General features: G+C 37.0%; 1 protein-coding gene across 1 annotated transcript in view; it reads left to right on the top strand.

The window, feature by feature from the left end:
* Positions 1-19,636, top strand: part of LOC140229548 (2-Hydroxyacid oxidase 1-like) — an 88,530-nt gene that overhangs the window by 33,990 nt on the left and 34,904 nt on the right. The gene's annotated exons all lie outside the window — the stretch shown is intronic.

The raw sequence follows: 19,636 nt of genomic DNA, 5'->3' as shown, positions 1-19,636 counted from the left end.
ATGAAAGTAGCTCCAACTGGAATTGCAGCTTACAACATTGATGGTAGTACTATTCATAATGCTCTGTCCATACCCATTTCTGCTACACTACCTTACCAACCCCTTGGAGAAGAAAAGATAAGTCATTTACGTAATCAGCTAGGTCAACTACAGATACTAATAATTGATGAAATATCCATGGTTGATCAGAAGCTATTGTGGTATATACATGGACGTTTAAGACAGATAAAGCAGACACGTAATGATGCTCCATTTGGGAAGGTTTCAGTTATTGCAGTTGGTGATTTCTATCAGTTACCCCCAGTAAAAGGTGCTCCATTGTATAAAGATACACTGCAAAGTTCTTTATGGACAGACAACTTCTCTATAATTAACTTGGATGAAATATTGAGACAAAAGGATGATGCAGAGTTTGCTGTTCTTTTGAACAAATTAAGGATAAAAGAAAAGAAAGATGAATTATCTAGTGATGATATAGCAGTTCTTCAATCATGCCAAACTGGAGAACAATGTGAGGATGCATTGCATATATATTCTTCAAACAAACAAGTAAATGACTGGAATAGAATAATGCTTCACAAGAAATGCACAAATATCATATGTATTGATGCAGAAGATTCTGAACTTGGTGATGAGGGTAAAAACAAAAGATGTGACAAGCCACGGAGATGTACTAAAGCTTCCTTGCCAGCGTATCTTTGGATTGCTGAAAATTCTAGAGTGATGCTTATCAAAAATGTGAATGTGACCAAAGGCTTATCAAATGGCTGCATTGGCACTGTAACTGACATAGTAAGAGTAAATGAAAATGTGAGACCTACAAGTGTGCTGGTGAAATTTGACAATGAAAAAGTAGGGATCCAGTCAATAGAAATGCAACAGGAATCAATTGGGAAAAAATATACTCGAAAACAGTTTCCCTTGAAATTAGCATACGCATGCACAATACATAAAGTACAAGGCATGACAATGGAAAAAGCTGTTGTTTCTCTGAAAAATATGTTTTTGCCTGGACAAGCATATGTAGCTCTGAGCCGTGTTACATCATTATGTGGACTAACGATTGAAGATTTTGATCCAAAAGTTGTATATTGCAATCCGACTGTTAAAGAAAGTTTAGAGAACATGCCAACATTTATCGATGAAAAGAACATTGACAATGATGTCTCCGTTGCCACTATGTGTTTAATGTTACATAACATTCAAGGCCTTAAAGTACATTTCAAAGATATCAAATCAAATTTCCTATTTAGAAATTCTGATATTATTTGTTTAACAGAAACCTGGATTAATGATGACATTTTTGATTTGAATTTAGATCAGTTTAAAATGTACAATCAGCCTCGGTCAAAATCTTATTCTGATGACAATCCTTTATTTTCTGCACTGAAAAATCAAGCCCATGGTGGAGTTGCAGTGTACAGTAAAATCAAATCTGTTAGTAGGCTAGATTTACATGTCAATAATTTAGAATATATTACAGTTGCAGTAACCTGCCCTTCATTTCTCATTTCAGTGATATACAGACCTCCTAGATATGACAAGAAACAATTTTGTGAGAAACTGAGGAGATTACTCATAGAATTGCAGCAAAGATGTACAAAATGCATAGTTATTGGTGACTTTAATGAAAATCTCAGACAAGGTTCAAGTGATTCATGTGTGCATAAATTGATGTGCTCTTATGGATATCAACAACATGTACTTGATGCTACGACAGAAGGTGATACATTGATTGATCATGTATATAGCACAGGTATCAATACACTTCATACTGAGGTTATTCCACTGTACTACAGTTACCATGAGGCTATTAGAATACAGTTTTGATGAGTGCTGTCATGAGTTTATGCAAAGTAATGTGGTATACTCAAATCAATTAATATTTACATCATATTTCCTTTTGTAATACAGAATGAGGTAAGCAGAACCGTGTGAATAGGAGACAGTATAGAACAATAAAAAAGCAACAACTCAGTAGTAGTGATACATTATAATCAGTACTGAAGTGATTGAAGTAAAAAAGAAAATATATGCAATGAACAAAATATGCAAAGCACTTATCCACTGACAAGATCATGCTTGTAGATATAGAACATGGCTTCAAAAGAAGTAAGACTACTACAGAAAACAGTGACATTACAAGACAAAGTGACAAGACTGTAATATTAAGGTATCATAATAGACAAGAACATATGACATAAATAGTGATCTTTGATTGTTTGTTGAAATAAGTATTGTAATCCATGACAACCTGAAATGAAAAGACAAGAATTGTATCATTGCAAAAATTACTTTGTGACAGACCAATCCTGGCTGTAGTGTATGTTTTGGCAGATGATGTAGTTTCTGGATTAGATTTACCAATTTTGTTTTAAAGAACATGTAGTTGCTAATGACAGTTACTTCTGTGGAAAAATCAAAGCTCCGAAATGTGTTGATTGCAGAATACAATTAGTATAATGTAGAACAGAAAACAAAATAGAACAGATATAGAATTGAAATAAAACAACGAACAGATGTAAGGCAGACATAGAGCAGCCATATAACATAGCGTAGAGGATTATTGTGTTAACTCCAAGCAGGGGGCATTGGGCTCGTGCCTTCTTTATGGAATTCCTGGATCTGCCAATGATGAGAAGTAGACAATCAAGGGAAAGGAAGTAATGAATATGTTTAAAAGACTCTGAACAAAGTATAAGTTGTATTTTTACGCATAATTCCAATCTGCATGTATTCATGTGTTTGAGTTTTATCAATGAATACCTCATAATGATAAAATACAGAGTGACACCTATGACTGACCATGTTTTTAGGACAGGATTTGAATCAATCATGTATTTGGTATACACCAAAGGTTTTGAATCCTTTCACAGAAATCATTTTAACCGGTTTAAGTGCTCAGACCCTTGTTACCTCAAAAGCTTGTATTGATTGATTGCTATCATTTATTAGTCTTTGACAGCCATTGTGCAAACAAAGAACTTGTCAAAGAACACATCAGTCTTGGATTACATCTATATGATCAATATCCAATCGCTTTTCTTTTGCCTTTTAAGGTTGAACTGGCCTGTGTGTGTGCCTGACATGTCAGTCCTTTCATCCGAGTGTTACAGAGGTAAGTTTTTCTGTTCTTGAACCTTCTTCTTTTCAGCACACTGGAGCCAAAGGCCTAAGTGAGCTGCCGTGATCACTTTTCATCTGATATCTGTCGTGCATTGTCCATTGTGCACCATGTATGAACTTTTTACATTTTCATCTTTTTTGAAAACACCATGCCCAATTTTCACTGAACTTGGCTGGTAGGGTGTCCTGGCGGGTAGGATTTAAGTTGTAATGGGCACCATGTCACTCCTGGTTTGGCCCCAAATTGAGAAATCTTAAAAATTTCTCTCCTCTACAGCCAAAAGTGATAGAGCTAAGTAATTACTGGTAGTGCATTGGGGCCCGCCAAAGTTTTATGCCTTCCCGCCTTCCTGTCTGATAGCAAAATGCTTACAAAAGATGCAGGCAGATAAAGCAACAGGGATACTAGTTGTTCCAAATTGGCCCACACAAGCTTGGTATCCACGACTTAAAGAGCTAATAGTTGGGGAGCACCTCTGCCTGAAAAAGAGCATGAGCTGTTAAAGATTCCAGTCTCCAATACCTCACATCCACTTAATTACTGTTATGAAATTTTGTGTTGCAGGATTTGTGGAGACAGTACAAAAACACAGGCCTGAGTGACAAGACAGTTGACATTATTTCAGCATCTTGGAGATCCTCAACCAAGACACAATATGGAGTCTACACCAGAAAATGGAAAGATTTCTGTCGATGAAAATGGGTTGACTTCATTCACACCACAGCAAGCCTGGTTTTGGATTTCTTCACAGAGTTGTTTCACCAACAAAGAGCGAGTTACAGTTTTTTTCATAGAGCAAGATGTGCTCTATCTATTTTGGTGGTGCTTAATGGTTCTCACACAGTGGGATCATTTCTCGTGATATGCCAGTTCTTCAAAGGAGTTTTTTATCTTAGACCCCCTGTAGCAAGATATAGTCACATCTCGGATGTCTAACTGCTGTTAAACTATCTTCAAAAAATGTCGCCAGCAAACTCACTTTCACTTTATGCAGCTGACATTAAAGGTTGACATGTTAATGGCACTTGCATCTGCACAAAGGGTGCAATCTCCATCTCTTTTATCACTGGACAATATGATTTTGAAAGAGAGTTCTTTTGTTTTTTCGTTTGACACTCTGTTAAGGGAACAGCAGCCAAGAAATAAGAGTTGTTGCATACACATTAAATTGAAAGCCTTTCCAGTGGACAGGCGCTTGTGTGTGCTTCGGTATCTGCACCAGTATGTCCAACGTGCCGAACAACTAGGAGGAAATAAAAAGCGACTTTTCATTTGCTAGCGACAATTTCGAGATGGCTCTGCACCATGTCGGCAGCCGGAACTGACACGGATACATTCAAGCGTCACTCAACAAGAGTGGCAGCTATTTCTGCCACAAAGAGGAGTGAGGTTTCGGTAGATGAGCCTCTAAGCAAAGCTGGCTGGTCTTGGGGAAAAAAAACATTCTGCAAATATTACAATAAGCCTTTGGGAACACAAACATTCGATTTGGCTGCGTTGGGGCCCTGAATTCCAACAGATCTATAATGTAGTATTTAGTACATACTACCTAGAGTAAAGATATTTACGTGCTGGTTGAACTGACCAGATTAGCAGCCACACCAGGTGATTTGATTGCATAGTGTGTCTAGTCTTCCTTTTGATGGTATCAATTGGTACACATCTTTTGCATGCCAATGCAATGTCCTGATTCTTGTGACTGTGGACACATTGTTGTCCCCGCCGAATGAGTTCGAGCAGGGGTCTATGAAACGAGCTCCGTACGTGTGTGTGTCCGTGTGTCCGTCTGTCCGTCCGTCCGTCTGTCTGTCTGTGCGTCCGTGTGTGATCAAAATGTTCAATTTGCTACTTCTCTGTCATTTATGAGCCGATTTTGATTCTGTTTGCTTTATATGATAGCACTACATGGGAGCTTTGAAACTGCTACACAGAATTTCAGTTGTGACCTTTGACCTTGACCTTTGACCTATATTGTACATTTTGCTTCAAAATGCTACTCCTTTGCCATTTCTAACCCGATTTCAATTCCGTTTGCTTTATGTGATGGCACTAGGTGAGGGCTTCAAAACTCCTACACAGAATTTTGACCTTTGACTTCTTTGACCTTTGACCTTGATTTTTTACCTATATTGTACATTTTGCTACAAAATGCTACTCCTTCGCCATTTCTAACCCGATTTCGATTCCGTGTGCTTTATGTGATGGCACTAGGTGAGGGCTTCAAAACTTTTACACAGAATTTTGACCTTTGACTTCTTTGACCTTTGACCTTGATTTTTTACCTATATTGTACATTTTGCTACAAAATGCTACTCCTTCGCCATTTCTAACCCGATTTCGATTCTATGTGCTTTATGTGATGTTACTAGGTGAGGGCTTCAAAACTTCTACACAGAATTTTGACCCTGGACTTCTTTGACCTTTGACCTTGATTGTTGACCTGCCTTGTACATTTTGCTACAAAATGCTACTCCTTTGCCATTTCTAACCCAATTTCATTTCCGTTTGCTTTATGTGACGGCACTACAGTCTGTAGGTGAGGGCTTCAAAACTTCTACACAGAATTTTGACCCTGGACTTCTTTGACCTTTGACCTCGATTTTTGACCTATATTATAAATTGGCTACAAAATGCTACTCCTTCGCCATTTCTATCAAAACCCGATTTCAATTCCGTTTGCTTTTTGTGATGGCACTAGGTGAGGGCTTCAAAACTTCTACACAGAATTTTGACCTTTGACTTCTTTGACCTTTGACCTTGATTTTTTACCGATATTGTACATTTTGCTTCTAAATGCTACTTCCGGCGGGGACATATTTTACGCACCGCGTAATTTCTACTTTTCCTTGTTGTTCTGAATATTGTTGGCGCATGCGGGAGCGGGATCTCATAGCATACCTCCCCTTAAATTACTCATTAGAATAAATCTCAAACGACAAATGGTAAGTTCTTGTTGAATCTTTCTATTTTTTAGAACTGTGGGTTTTGTAAAACAAATGTGGGGTCCAGTCTTGCGTCACAAACTGCTAAAGTTTCTAAGCAATTGAGATTAAACCTAGGGTACATGATGAAATTGAGGTGTAGATGAGTAAAACATATACTTTGTGTTTGTTTGCAGAGAGTGTTACCATGGTAACAACCATTTTCCAAAAACCTTGTGGAGCTAACAACATCCACAGTAGGGCTACTTATTAGCAATTTATTTCATATTTCGTGTGTATAATGATGTCTGTGTGCTTTTGGAGGACTCTCTTTGTGTTTGTACCCAAGAAAGCATTGCCATGGTGGCTACATGTTTTCTTGAAAATCTCGTGGTGTGAATTAATGCCACAATTTTCATGCCATTGAAATAAATTTGGTGGACATTATGGCATTGAGATATAAAGTGCAAGATCTGATTTTTGTGTTTGCCGGACAAGCATTTGCCATAGTAACCACAATTTTATCAAACCTTGTAAATTTGGTATCACATGTAATTATCTAAGGTGTACTTATGCAAGACTTTCTCTGTGCTTTCATCTGACTAGGTGTTGTCAGGGTGACTGCATATTTTCTTTAAAATTTTGTAGAGTGAGTTGCTTTCACAATGTTGATGCTACTGAATTAAAATTTGGTGTACATTATGGCATTGAGGTAAAGATGTGGAGACACAGTTTTTGTGTCTGTCAAACAAAGTGTTGCCATGGTACCGGTAACCAAAGTTTTGTCAGAACCTTGTGAATTATATTACCTCCACAGAATTCAAGTAATTAAAGTCTAATTTAGTGCACATATATATATGATCTAAAGGAATAGATATGCAAGACACCATTGTGTTAATATCAGATGAAAGCATTGCCATAGTAACACTCTTTTGTTATCAGGCTTAAACACTAAGCTATCAAGGTCAGATTTGGCGTGTATGATATCTATAGGGTTATTTTTTACATAGGGGTCTGAAGTTCTTGAGCAGGGGTATTAATCACCTACAGTCATAGTTGTAGCAAAACAAAGGTTCTTATGGAAGATAGGTCACACTTTTACTAAGACCTCTTTATTTTTGGGTATGTCAGCCATATGAAAAATGATTTCCATCCAATAAATTTTTGATTCATCCTAAAATTACATACTCTTTAACATTTGATATCAGTTTTTCTAATTATCTTGGAAAAAGTTACAACCTGAAGCACTATCACAATCAAAACTATGCTATGCTTTGAAGCTCGTAATCATCATCAATAGATTGTATGTCATAAACACAAACACTTATTAATACTCCAGTTACAAACTTGAAGTGGTTGACAGCAAAAACATGATGTTTCCCTGAAAACAATACTCCAGACCTGGATATTTGGAGTGTAACTTGTTAATCACAACTTGGACTGCTAAAATGGATTCTGGTACAAGGACGGATGATTTGAACGTTACAGCCAACAGCCATGTTGTAATCTGAGAAATATTGCAGAAAACTGAGTTATGTTTAGGATAATGAGTGATGAACTGTTTGTGACTTGTAATCCTATTCAGAGTGACAAGGAGTAGTCTTTGTTAATTTGGCAAAATGTCAATGTCTCATGTTAACTGTTCAGCATGAGATGATTTGTAAAGCATTGTGGGCAAATTGTTATGTGCTGTTTTCTTACTCATATCAATTATCATTGAGTCTGTACAGGGCACTCCCGTTATAACGAAATGCTCGGGACCAGCAGTTAATCTTTCATTATAACGAAATTTCGTTATAACTGAACAAATGCAATATGAAACAAAAACAAGGAACCACGTATATATCATAATGTTTGCTGAATACTCATCATACACTGGAAAGCTATATGAAATGTGATGGAATAACTGTATTACAAGAATAAATGCAAGATCCCCTCAGAAACTGTGCATGACACAAGGAGCAAACACTCAAGAGTGGTGTGAAGCGTTCAACCCATGCAGAGATGCCATATATGTAAATGGTTGTTTTCCTACGTATTTTCGAAAGCAATTCGCATTTCGTTATAACTGAGCTCATTTTTTATGTTTTTCTTTGTCTGTGGCATTAAAAAAAGACTGTTATAATGGAAATTTCGCTATAACTGTGTCTGTTATAAGCGAATTTTGCACCATAGACTTTAATGGTGATAATTTTGGGACCAGAAGATTTACTTTGTCATAAGGAAATTTAGTTATAACTGTGTTCGTTGTAACGGGAATGCACTGTATTCATATTGCCAACTTTACAAAGATGCCATGTAGAGGTAGACCATAATACAATATCAAATGGGTTAGTCAAATACCGGTTAGTGATTGGCTAAACACAGTCACGTGATGGAGGTACATTCATTATGTTCGCCCATGGGCGAGCATTCTTGTGAATGTTCTCCCATGGGAAAACATTTTCATGTAACAAATGACAGAAGGCCTAGGACTTCACGCGCACAGTGAATTTGGCTCTGCATGCGTGATCGAGCGACACAAGCGATCAAGCGCGTTGTGCTGGTGCAGTGGTTAAACATGTTTGACTAACCCATATAATATAACAGATGATGACTTTTGTTATCGAGAACATGTACCAAACGTTCCACCCTCAGGGATTGAAATGCTATTTCGGGAGGCTTAAGTCCCGAGACGAAGTTGAGGAACTTATAACCTCCCTCAATAGCATTTCAAACCCTTCAGGTGGAACACACTCGGTATGTTCCCTCCCCTGCCAGTCATCATCTATATTATGTACTTCTAAGTGTACCTTATGTGTTATACTCTTTTTTTTTGTGTGTGTGTGTGGTAACTTTGGTTCCTAGGTGCTTCCAAAGAGAGATGTAAATGTATTCTAATGTCATGTAAAGTGAATGAAGGATACCAAGAATATGTTGGTATTGACTACCCACATTGAACTTCAGAGACCGTTTAAAGTCAGTTGGTGCAAGGTAGCCACAATTGAGGCCAGTAGTTCTTTGTGCTTTGATGAAAAAAGGAAACTTAGGGGTAATGTCTTTAACAATGACTCATTGTCAAAAAAAAAAAAATGACATGTGTGATTGTGCAAAAGCCACAGATTATGACTCCTCTTTATTATTTGTTAAAACAAAAGAAATAAAATGGAAAAAAATGGGAGGGGCGTGCATCTCCCCCATTTAGTTTGGTAAATCCACCCCCTTTAAGGAATTCCTGGATCTGCTTCTGCTGTTAATGTGAACCTTAAGATCATGGATGCCAAGTTCCAAAAAATTGTATGAGTGAGATTTTCATGACTCGGCATCTCAGCATGCAAATGTGCGCGCGAGCGAGGGTGCGTGTGGGAGGGGTTCCCCCCCCCCCCCCGTGGCCTCCCACGGTAGGGAGCTTTTTCAATTTTTAGCTCTTAATGGTGCGATCAGGTGCGTACTTACGTGACTATTTTTTACTTATTTTGAAAGACAAAAGGGAATATACCTTCAATTGCAACTAGTTCTATATCACTTTAATCGTTTGAGCTATGCTCATTATAATAGGCCCAAGTTGCAGCCTTCGCCCGATGCGTGAGAAAAATGGGTGTCATGCGTGAGATCGTGAGATGGCCCCTAAGTGCTTGAGTCTCGCGCAGAATGCGTGAGACTTGGTAGCTCTGTAAGATCAGAGGTCTTCAAATTTGTATGCATCCAAAGAAAGAGGAATAAATTCTGTGTAACCATGAGTGACCTAAAACCATGACTCCTTTTGCCTCATTTTTGTGACAGCAAGTACAAAACCTAATGAACATCACTTGATGATATCCAAACCACACACAAAGGCTACACAAAGAGGTGAATCTTTATTACAAAAGGACACGCAAATGGAACACACTGCTATACATGTACAGACATTATGCTTTGTTTGGTCACACCATTTGAAATAGGAGTAAGAAGCAGTCAAAGAATGCATCATGACATTGATATGCTGCACATGTGTCCTATATATCAGCTCTCGCTTTACCAATGTCAACACTTGATCATGAGATTAATGTGAGGGAAAACAATCAAAACAACAGTCAGTATGAAGGGTTTTACACTTGTGGATAAAGCTGTTGTGTTTCTGAAGCAGTTTGTGTGTGTATGTGTGTGCGTGTGTCTGTGTGTGTTCATTGGGCATGGTATAACTATAAGAGCTATATGGTTTTTGTCGACAATTAAATTAAAAAATGTTTCCATCCGATAATCGTAACTTTTTACATCCCATTTTCACCCCATAACAAATGTAGGATTATCACAAACTTAATGTCCTTATCTATCAATTGAGTGTATGAATATAATAACGACCCAAGTCCATGGAAGACCATTTCGAGTAAACTAAAAAAAAACTTCATATCTTTTTTATTTGTCCAATAATATGTATCTTAGAACATATATTATTATGACAATTAACATTTACATTACTTATGGAGAGGCCATTTTGTGTAGTGGACTTGGGTCGTTGTTTGATTCATATGCATGCTATTCTGCCACAGAGATGAGAGAAGGATGGGAGAGGGCGCTATTATATAAATGTAAGAATGACCCAAGTCCTTCATTCTTACATTAATATAAGATTTAACTCATTCATTTCAGGCACTTGCGGGGGTAATTAGGATTTATCATTTATACACAAGATCAGTTCATGCATAAGCTACAATTTCCCATGTCAAACTGAATTTGGCCAAAAATTAGGCTTGGGTCGTTCTTATATTCAGGTCTCCAATAAATGTTATGCACCACTCAAGAGTTCGTTCCAATCTGCATACACAGGCACTACATGTGTACCAAAGAAAAAAAAAAACAAAACGATTCTGATTCATGAGATGAAGCTACTAACTCACAAAGCTCCACTTATTCAAACGTGTTTAAAAAGTTAAGCACTACAAGGAGTAAAGATCAACTCAGAATGGAGCAGAAGTTGATTGTTCAACAGTGTAATGTATACCATCCACAGCTAGACATAATTTAAGATCACACCACAAAAGTGAACTTGCTTAGAATAAAACATACTGGGAAAAAAAATACAAATTAAGTTGTTGAAAGTCATTGAAAGTTCCTTGGAAATGAATGTGAGAATTCATTATTACTCGGACTGTTCTCGGATAGGAAAATATCTTTATCAGCATTACATTTGAGGAAAAGAGAGATATGAACGAAGGGCACATTAACAATAGCGCAAAGTCTCAGCTACAACATATTAAAATGTGGGAGAAATTCACTGAAGGGTAAGTGAGCTAGTGCTCGATAAAGACAATCATGTCAATTTTCACATCTAGAAAAATTCCCTCCTATAGAGATAATACGTCATACCGAAAATATAGAAAGAAGTACTATGACCTTTCACCCCACTTTGCACAGACAAATGGTATCTGAGCAAAAAGTGGTTATTTTGTGAAATGATTTTTGTAACATGGTCATGGAGTGTGCAAAATATTGGAAAGATAGGACATGTATTCATCAAGATACAGGATGAAACTTTTACGACCTTTGACCCTAATTTACATATTCAACATGGAGTCCGAGCAAGTAGTTGTTACTTTTAGAAATAATATACGTGACATGAACTAAAATATGGGGGTGATAGGGCTGTTTTTCTGGAGTTACTGCAAAGAAAGTTGCAGAAAAAGAGAAATATTTTAATACGTCGAGTATAAGCTTTAATTTCAACCAAGTTTTTTGACGTGATTTCGACATCATATGAAAAAAACGGAGGACACATAACAATAGCGCAAAGTCTCAACTACAACATATTAAAATCTGGGAGAAACTCACAGAAGGGTAAGTGAGCTAGTGCTCGATAAAGACAATCATGTCAATTTTCACATCTAGAAAAATTCCCTCCCATAGAGATAACACATCATAACGAAGATACAGAAAGAAGTGCAAATGACCTTTGACCCCACTTTGCACAGAAAAGATGGTTTCTGAGCAAAAAGTGGTTATTTTTTGAAATGATCCTTGTAACATGAATTTCCGTGTGCAAAATATGGGAAAAATAGGACATGTATATACCAAGATACAGGATAAAACATTTATGACCTTTGACCCTACTTTACATACCCAAGATGGCGTCTGATCAAGTAGTTGTTATCTTATGAAATAATTTACGTGACATGGATTCTCATTTAGAAAAGGGAGTCAGGTCTGCCATCTTTGGTACCAAATTCCGTATACACTATAACGAAGATACGGAATGAAGTACATATGACCTTTGACCCCACTTTGCACAGACAAGGTGGCATCTGAGCAAAAAGTGATTATTTTATGAAATGACCCTTGTAACATGGTCTTTGCGTGTGCAAAATATAGGGAAGATAGGACATGTATTCACGAAGATACAGGATGAAACATTTATGACCTTTGACCCTCATTTATACCCACGACGGTGTCCGATAAAGTAGTTGTTATTTTATGAGTTCTGATGGCAATAAAGGCATGACCATACAGGTTTCATCTGTGTTTAGGGACATTGGCCGTGTGTGTTTGGATTCTCATTTAGAAAAGGGAGTCAGGTCTGCCATCTTTGGTACCAAATTCCGTATACACTATAACGAAGATACGGAATGAAGTACATATGACCTTTGACCCCAATTTGCACAGACAAGGTGGCATCTGAGCAAAAAGTGATTATTTTATGAAATGATCCTTGTAACATGGTCTTTGCGTGTGCAAAATACTGGAAAGATAGGACATGTATTCACCAAGATACAGGATGAAACATTCATGACCTTTGACCCTCATTTACACACCCAAGATGGTGTCCGATCAAGTAGTTGTTATTTTATGAAATAATGTACGTGACATGAACTAAATATGTGAAAGATATTGGGCTGTTAGGGCCTGTTTTTCTTGAGTTATTGCAAAGAAAGTTGCAAAAAGAAAGAAATATGAAAATACATCGAAGCTAAGCTTCAATTTTAGCGAAGTTTTTCGACGTGATTTCGACATCGTATGAAAACAGAGGGCACACACACGATAGCTCAAAGTCTCAGCTACAACATATTAATATCTTGGAGAAATTTACCGAAGGGTAAGTGAGCTAGTGCTCGATAAAGACAATCATGTCAATTTTCACATCTAGAAAAAGCCCTCCCATAGAGACAACACGTCATAACGAAGATACAGAAAGAAGTACATATGACCTTTGACCCCACTTTGCACAGCCAAGATGGCATATGAGCAATAAGTGGTTATTTTGTGAAATGATTCTTCTAACATGGTCTTTGCGAGTGCAAAATATGGGAAAGATAGGACATGTATTCACCAAGATACAGGATGATACATTTATGACCTTTGACCCTAATTTACATACCCAAGATGACGTCTGAGCAAGTAGTTGTTATTTTATGAAATAATGTACGTGACATGAACTAAACATGTGCAAAATATGGGGGTGAGAAGGTCTGTTTTTCTTCAGTTATTGCAAAGAAAGTTGCAGAAAGAAAGAAGTATCTCAATACATCGAAGATAAGCTTTAATTTCAACCACGTTTTTTGACGTGATCCCGACATCGTATGAAAAATGAAGGGCACACTTTCGATAGCTCAAAGTCTCAGCTACAACATATTAAAATCTGGGAGAAATTCACCGAAGCATAAGTGAGCTAGTGCTCGATAAAGACAATCATGTCAATTATCACATCTACAAAAATTCCCTCCCATAGAGATAACACGTCATAACGAAGATAAAGAAAGAAGTACATATGACCTTTGACCCCACTTTGCACAGCCAAGATGGCATCTGAGCAAAAAGTGGTTATTTTGTGAAATGATCCTTGTAACATGGTCTTTACGTGTGCAAAATATGGAAAAGATAAGACATGTATTCACCAAGATACAAGATGATACATTTATGACTTTTGACCCTAATTTACATACCCAAGATGACGTCTGATCAAGTAGTTGTTATTTTATGAAATAATGTACGTGACATGAACTAAACATGTGCAAAATATGGGGATGATAGGGGGTGTTTTTCTTGAGTTATTGCAGAGAAAGTTGCAGAAAGAAAGAAATATCTCAATACATCGAAGATAAGTTTGATTTCAACCAAGTTTTTTGACGTGATCTCGGCGTCGTATGAAAAAATAGAGCGAACCTTGACGACAGCTCAAAGTCTCAGCTACAACATACTAAAATCTGGGAGAAATTCACCGAAGAGTAAGTGAGCTAGTGCTCGATAAAGACCGTCATGTCAATTTTCATTTCCAGAAAAATTCCCTCCCATAGAGATAACACGTAAACTGGTTAAATTTGACAAGGTTACATTATATCCATTTTCACGAGGTGAAGACATCATCCGATTAAATTTTTGATAAATAGAACTTAAAGAGTATTAAATTGGCTACAACATACTAAAATCTGGAAGAAATTCACCGAAGGGTAAGTGAGCTAGTCGTAGATAAAGACAATCATGTCAATTTTCACATCTAGAAAAATTCCCTCCCATAGAGATAACACGTCATAATGAAGATAAAGAAAGAAGTACATATGACCTTTGACCCTACTTTGCACAGACAAGATGGCGTCTGAGCAAAAAGTGGTTATTTTGTGAAATGATTCTTGTAACATGGTCTTTACGTATGCAAAATATGGGAAAGATAAGACATGTATTCACCAAGATACAGGATGAAACATTTTTGACCTTTGACCCTAATTTACATACCCAAGAAGGTGCCCGATCAAGTAGTTGTTATTTTAGGAAATAATGTACGTGACATAAACTAAACATGTGCAAAATATTGGGCTGATAGAGCTTGTTTTTCTTGAGTTATTGCAAAGAAAGTTGCAGAAAGAAAGGAATATGAAAATACATGGAAGATAAGCTTTAATTTCAACCAAGTTTTTGGGCATGATGCCGACTCCGTATGAAAAAACGAAGGGCACACTTACGATAGCCCAAAGTCTCAGCTACAACATACTAAAATATGGGAGAAATTCACCGAAGCATAAGTGAGCTAGTGCTCGATAAAGATAGTCATGTCAGTTTTCATTTCCAGAAAAACTGCACTCCCATAGAGATAACACGTAAACTGGTCAAATTTAACAATGTTACTTTTAATCCCTTGTTACGAGGTGATGCCGTCATCCAATCAAATTGTTGTTATTATATATCTGAAAGCCCATTTAATAAGCTACAACATATTGAAATTTGGACGAAAATCAACTAAAGAATAAGTGAGATATGCTTGAATGAACTTGAAATTTGATGACGTCATTTTGAAAATTTACTTTTTTAACTTTATTAAGAAATTTCATATATTTTAATCATTTTTCCAGCATTGCCAACCCATGAAATGACATGTACAACTCATCAGCTTTCAGAATATATAAAGAAAATGGGGGGTCACCGTCCATCCTGACGAGTAAAATCGGATTTAAAATTGGCAGTTTTTTGGCATTGTTGCACTGTATATCGCCATTGACGCGCGCGCGGAATTTCAACTTTGACGGGCCCGTATGACGTCATATTGAGTCGGATTGACTTGAAACTTGGTATAAATATTTCTTGACATTTCAGACATCCGATCAAAGTGAAAAAACTGGAAATTTCAATTGCATATGAGCTGTGCGTGCGTATATGCGCGCGCGCGTACGCGTCCGTCCGATTTTTTCAATTTTTCAAAAAATGCTCCAAATGGTCTGAAACGTGTGCAAAAAAATTTTGAGCTCGATTTGAGCATACAAATATTTCAACGCGCGCGTACGCGCACGTTTTTAACGATGGGATGAATTTCGAAAACATGAGTAGAATTCCCTTTAATTGAACTTTATGTGACGTAAATTTCATTGAAAAAATCCATTCCAATAATGAGATATGAATGAAAATGTGTTTTCATATAATGACGTCATGGTGACGTCACGGTCGACTGATCACTTTGATTTTAGTTCGATTGCCGTCTTTAAGACACGATACATATATGGTATAAGTTTGACATTCATAGGCAATGCACTTTCTGAGCTAACCTCTACACAACTTTTGGGGAGAAATAAAGAAAAAAAAGAAAGAATCCGTACAGATACAGAAGGTGATCCGAGAGGATACTCGGATCACCTAACTAGACTTGGAATTTGTCAACACTGACAAATTAGGTGATCCGATTTTTTTTTAGTCGATGATTCGAGTCCTGATCGCAATAGGCATGACCACACAGGTTTCATCTGTGTTTAATGACATTGACCGTGTGATGTTTTAATTCTCATTTAGAAAAGAGAGTCAGGTCTGCCATCTTTGGTACCAAATTCCGTTCACACTATAACGAGGATACAGAATGAAGTATATTTGATCATTGAGCCCACTTTGCACAGCCAAGATGGCATCTGAACAAAAAGTGATTACTTTGTGAAATGATCGATGTGACGTGGTCTTTGCGTGTGCAACATATGGGAGAGATAGGACATGTATTGACTAAAATACAGGATGAAACATTTATGATCTTTGACCCTTATTTACATGTCAAGACGGTGTCTGATCAAGTAGTTGTTATTTTATGAAATAATGTACGTACCGTGAACTAAACATGTGCAAAATATGGGGGTGATAGGGGCTATTCTTCTTGAGTTATTGCAAAGAAAATTGGAGAAAGAAAGAAATATGAAAATACATCGAAGATAACCTTTAATTTTAACCACGTTTTTGGACGTGATCCCGACACCGTATGAAAAACAAAGGGGACACGTACGATAGCGCAAAGTCTCAGCTACAACATATTAAAATCTGGGAGAAATTCACCGAAGGGTAAGTGAGCTAGTACTCTTTTCGAAAAATCAATGATTTGAGTCCTGATCCCAATAGGCATGACCGTAAAGGTTTCATCTGTGGTTATGGACATTGGCCATGTGATATTTGGATTCTCATTCAGAAAAGAGAGTCAGGTCTGCCATCTTTGGTACCAAAGTCGGTATACACTATAACGAAAAGATACATAATGAAGCATATTTGACCATTGACCCCACTTTGCACAGCTAAAATGGCATCTAAGAAAAAACTGGATATTTTGTGAAATGATCTTGGTACCGTGGTCTTTGTGTGTGCGAAATATTGGAAAGATAGGACATGTATTCACCAAGATACAGGATGATAAATTTATGACCTTTGACCCTAATTCACCTACCCAAGATGGTGTTCGATCAAGTAGTTGTGACCTTATAAAATAATGTACGTCACATGAACTAAACATGTTCAAAATATGGGGGTACTAGGGAATGTCTTTCATGTGTTATTGCAAAGAAATGTGCAAAAAGAAAGAAATATGAAAATACATCGAAGCTAAGCTTTAATTTAAGCAAAGTTTTTCGACGTGATTTCGACGTCGTATGAAAAAAAAAAACGGAGGACACATTACCGATAGCGCAAAGTCTCAGCTAACACATTAAAATCTGGGAGAAATTCACCGTAGGATAAGTTAGATAGTGCTCGATAAAGACAGTCATGTTGATTTTCATTTCAAGAAAAACTGCACTCCTATAGAGATAACTCGCAAATGGATCAAATTTGACAAGGTTACATTCAATCTATTTTTACGAGGTGAAGACTTCCTCCAGCGAAATTTTGGATTGATTAAAACTGATAGAGTATTAAATAAGCTACAGCATACTGAAATCTGGGTGAAAATTGACTACGGATAAGTGAGATACGCTCGAGTAAACTTGAAATTTGATGACGTCATTTTGAAAATTTACTTGTTTTGATTTATTAAGAAATTTGATATCTTTTCATCATTTTTCCAGCATTGCCAACCCATGAAATGACATGTACAACTCATCAGCTTTCAGAATATGTCAAGAAAATGGGGGGTCACCGTCCATCCTGACGAGTAAAATCGGATTTAAAATTGGCAGTTTTTTGGCATTGTTGCACTGTATATCGCCATTGACGCGCGCGCGGAATTTCAACTTTGACGGACCCGTATGACGTCATTTTGAGTGGGATTGACTTGAAACTTGGTAGAAATATTCCTTGACATTTCAGAAATCCGATCTGTGTGAAAAAACGGGAAATTTCTATTGCATATGAGCTGTGCGTGCGTATATGTGCGCGCGCGTACGCGTCCGTCCGATTTTTTCAATTTTTCAAAAAATGCTCCGAATGGTCTGAAACGTGTGCAAAAATATTTTGAGCTCGATTGGAGCATACAAATACTTCAACGCGCGCGTACGCGCACGGTTTAAGGGTACAGATGAATTTTAAGAACATGAGTAGAATCAGCTTGATTTGAACTATACGTGACGTAAATTTCATTGAAAAATTCTATTCCATTAATTAGATATTAGTGAGAATGTGTTTTCATATAATGACGTCATAGTGACGTCATGGTCGACTGATCACTATGATTTTATTAGATTTGTCGTCTTTGGGACATGATACATATATGGTATAAATTTGGCATTGATAGGATGAGGACTTTCTGAGCTAACCTCTACACAACATTTGGGGAGAAAGAATTTTTTGTGACAACGGGAAGTTTAACACTAGACTTGGAATTTGTCAAGACTGACAAATTAGGTGATCCGATTTTTTTTTAATCAATGATTCGAGTCATGATCGCAATAGACATGACCATATACGTTTCATCTGTGTTTAGAGACATTGGCCGTGTGATGTTTGGATTCTCATTTAGAAAAGAGAGTCAGGTCTGCCATCTTTGGTACCAAATTCTGTATACACTATAACGAAGATACAGAATGAAGTATTTTGACCATTGACCCAACTTTGCACAGCCAAGATGGCATCTGAGCAAAAAGTGGTTATTTTGTGAAATGATTCTTGTAACATGGTCTTTACGTGTGCAAAATATGGGAAAGATAGGACATGTATTCACCAAGATACAGGTTGAAACATTTATGACCTTTGACCCTAATTTACATACCCAAGATGGTGTCTGATCAAGTAGTTGTTATTTTATGAAATAATGTACGTGACATGAACTAAACATGTGCAAAATATGGGGATGAAAGGGACTGTTTTTCTCGAGTTATTGCAAAGAAAGTTGCAGAAAGAAAGAAATATCTCAATACATCGAAGATAAGTTTGATTTCAACCAAGTTTTTTGACGTGATCTCGGCGTCGTATGAAAAATTGGAGAGAACAATGACGATAGCCCATAGTCTCAGCTGCAACATATTAAAATCTGGGAGAAATTCACCGAAGAGTAAGTGAGCTAGTGCTCGATAAAGACCGCCATGTCAATTTTCATTTCCAGAAAAATTCCCTCCCATAGAGATAACACGTAAACTGGTTAAATTTGACAAGGTTACATTATATCCATTTTCACGAGGTGAAGACATCATCCCATTAAATCTTTGATAAAATAAAACTTAAAGAGTATTAAATTGGCTACAACATACTAAAATCTGGAAGAAATTCACCGAAGGGTAAGTGAGCTAGTCGTAGATAAAGACAATCATGTCAATTTTCACATCTAGAAAAATTCCCTCCCATAGAGATAACACGTCATAATGAAGATAAAGAAAGAAGTACATATGACCTTTGACCCTACTTTGCACAGACAAGATGGCGTCTGAGCAAAAAGTGGTAATTTTGTGAACTGATTCTTGTAACATGGTCTTTACGT

Source organism: Diadema setosum, chromosome 6 (genome assembly GCF_964275005.1).
Source record: "Diadema setosum chromosome 6, eeDiaSeto1, whole genome shotgun sequence".
Classification (NCBI taxonomy): domain Eukaryota; kingdom Metazoa; phylum Echinodermata; class Echinoidea; order Diadematoida; family Diadematidae; genus Diadema; species Diadema setosum.
This window is presented reverse-complemented; position numbering and strand designations above follow the sequence as displayed.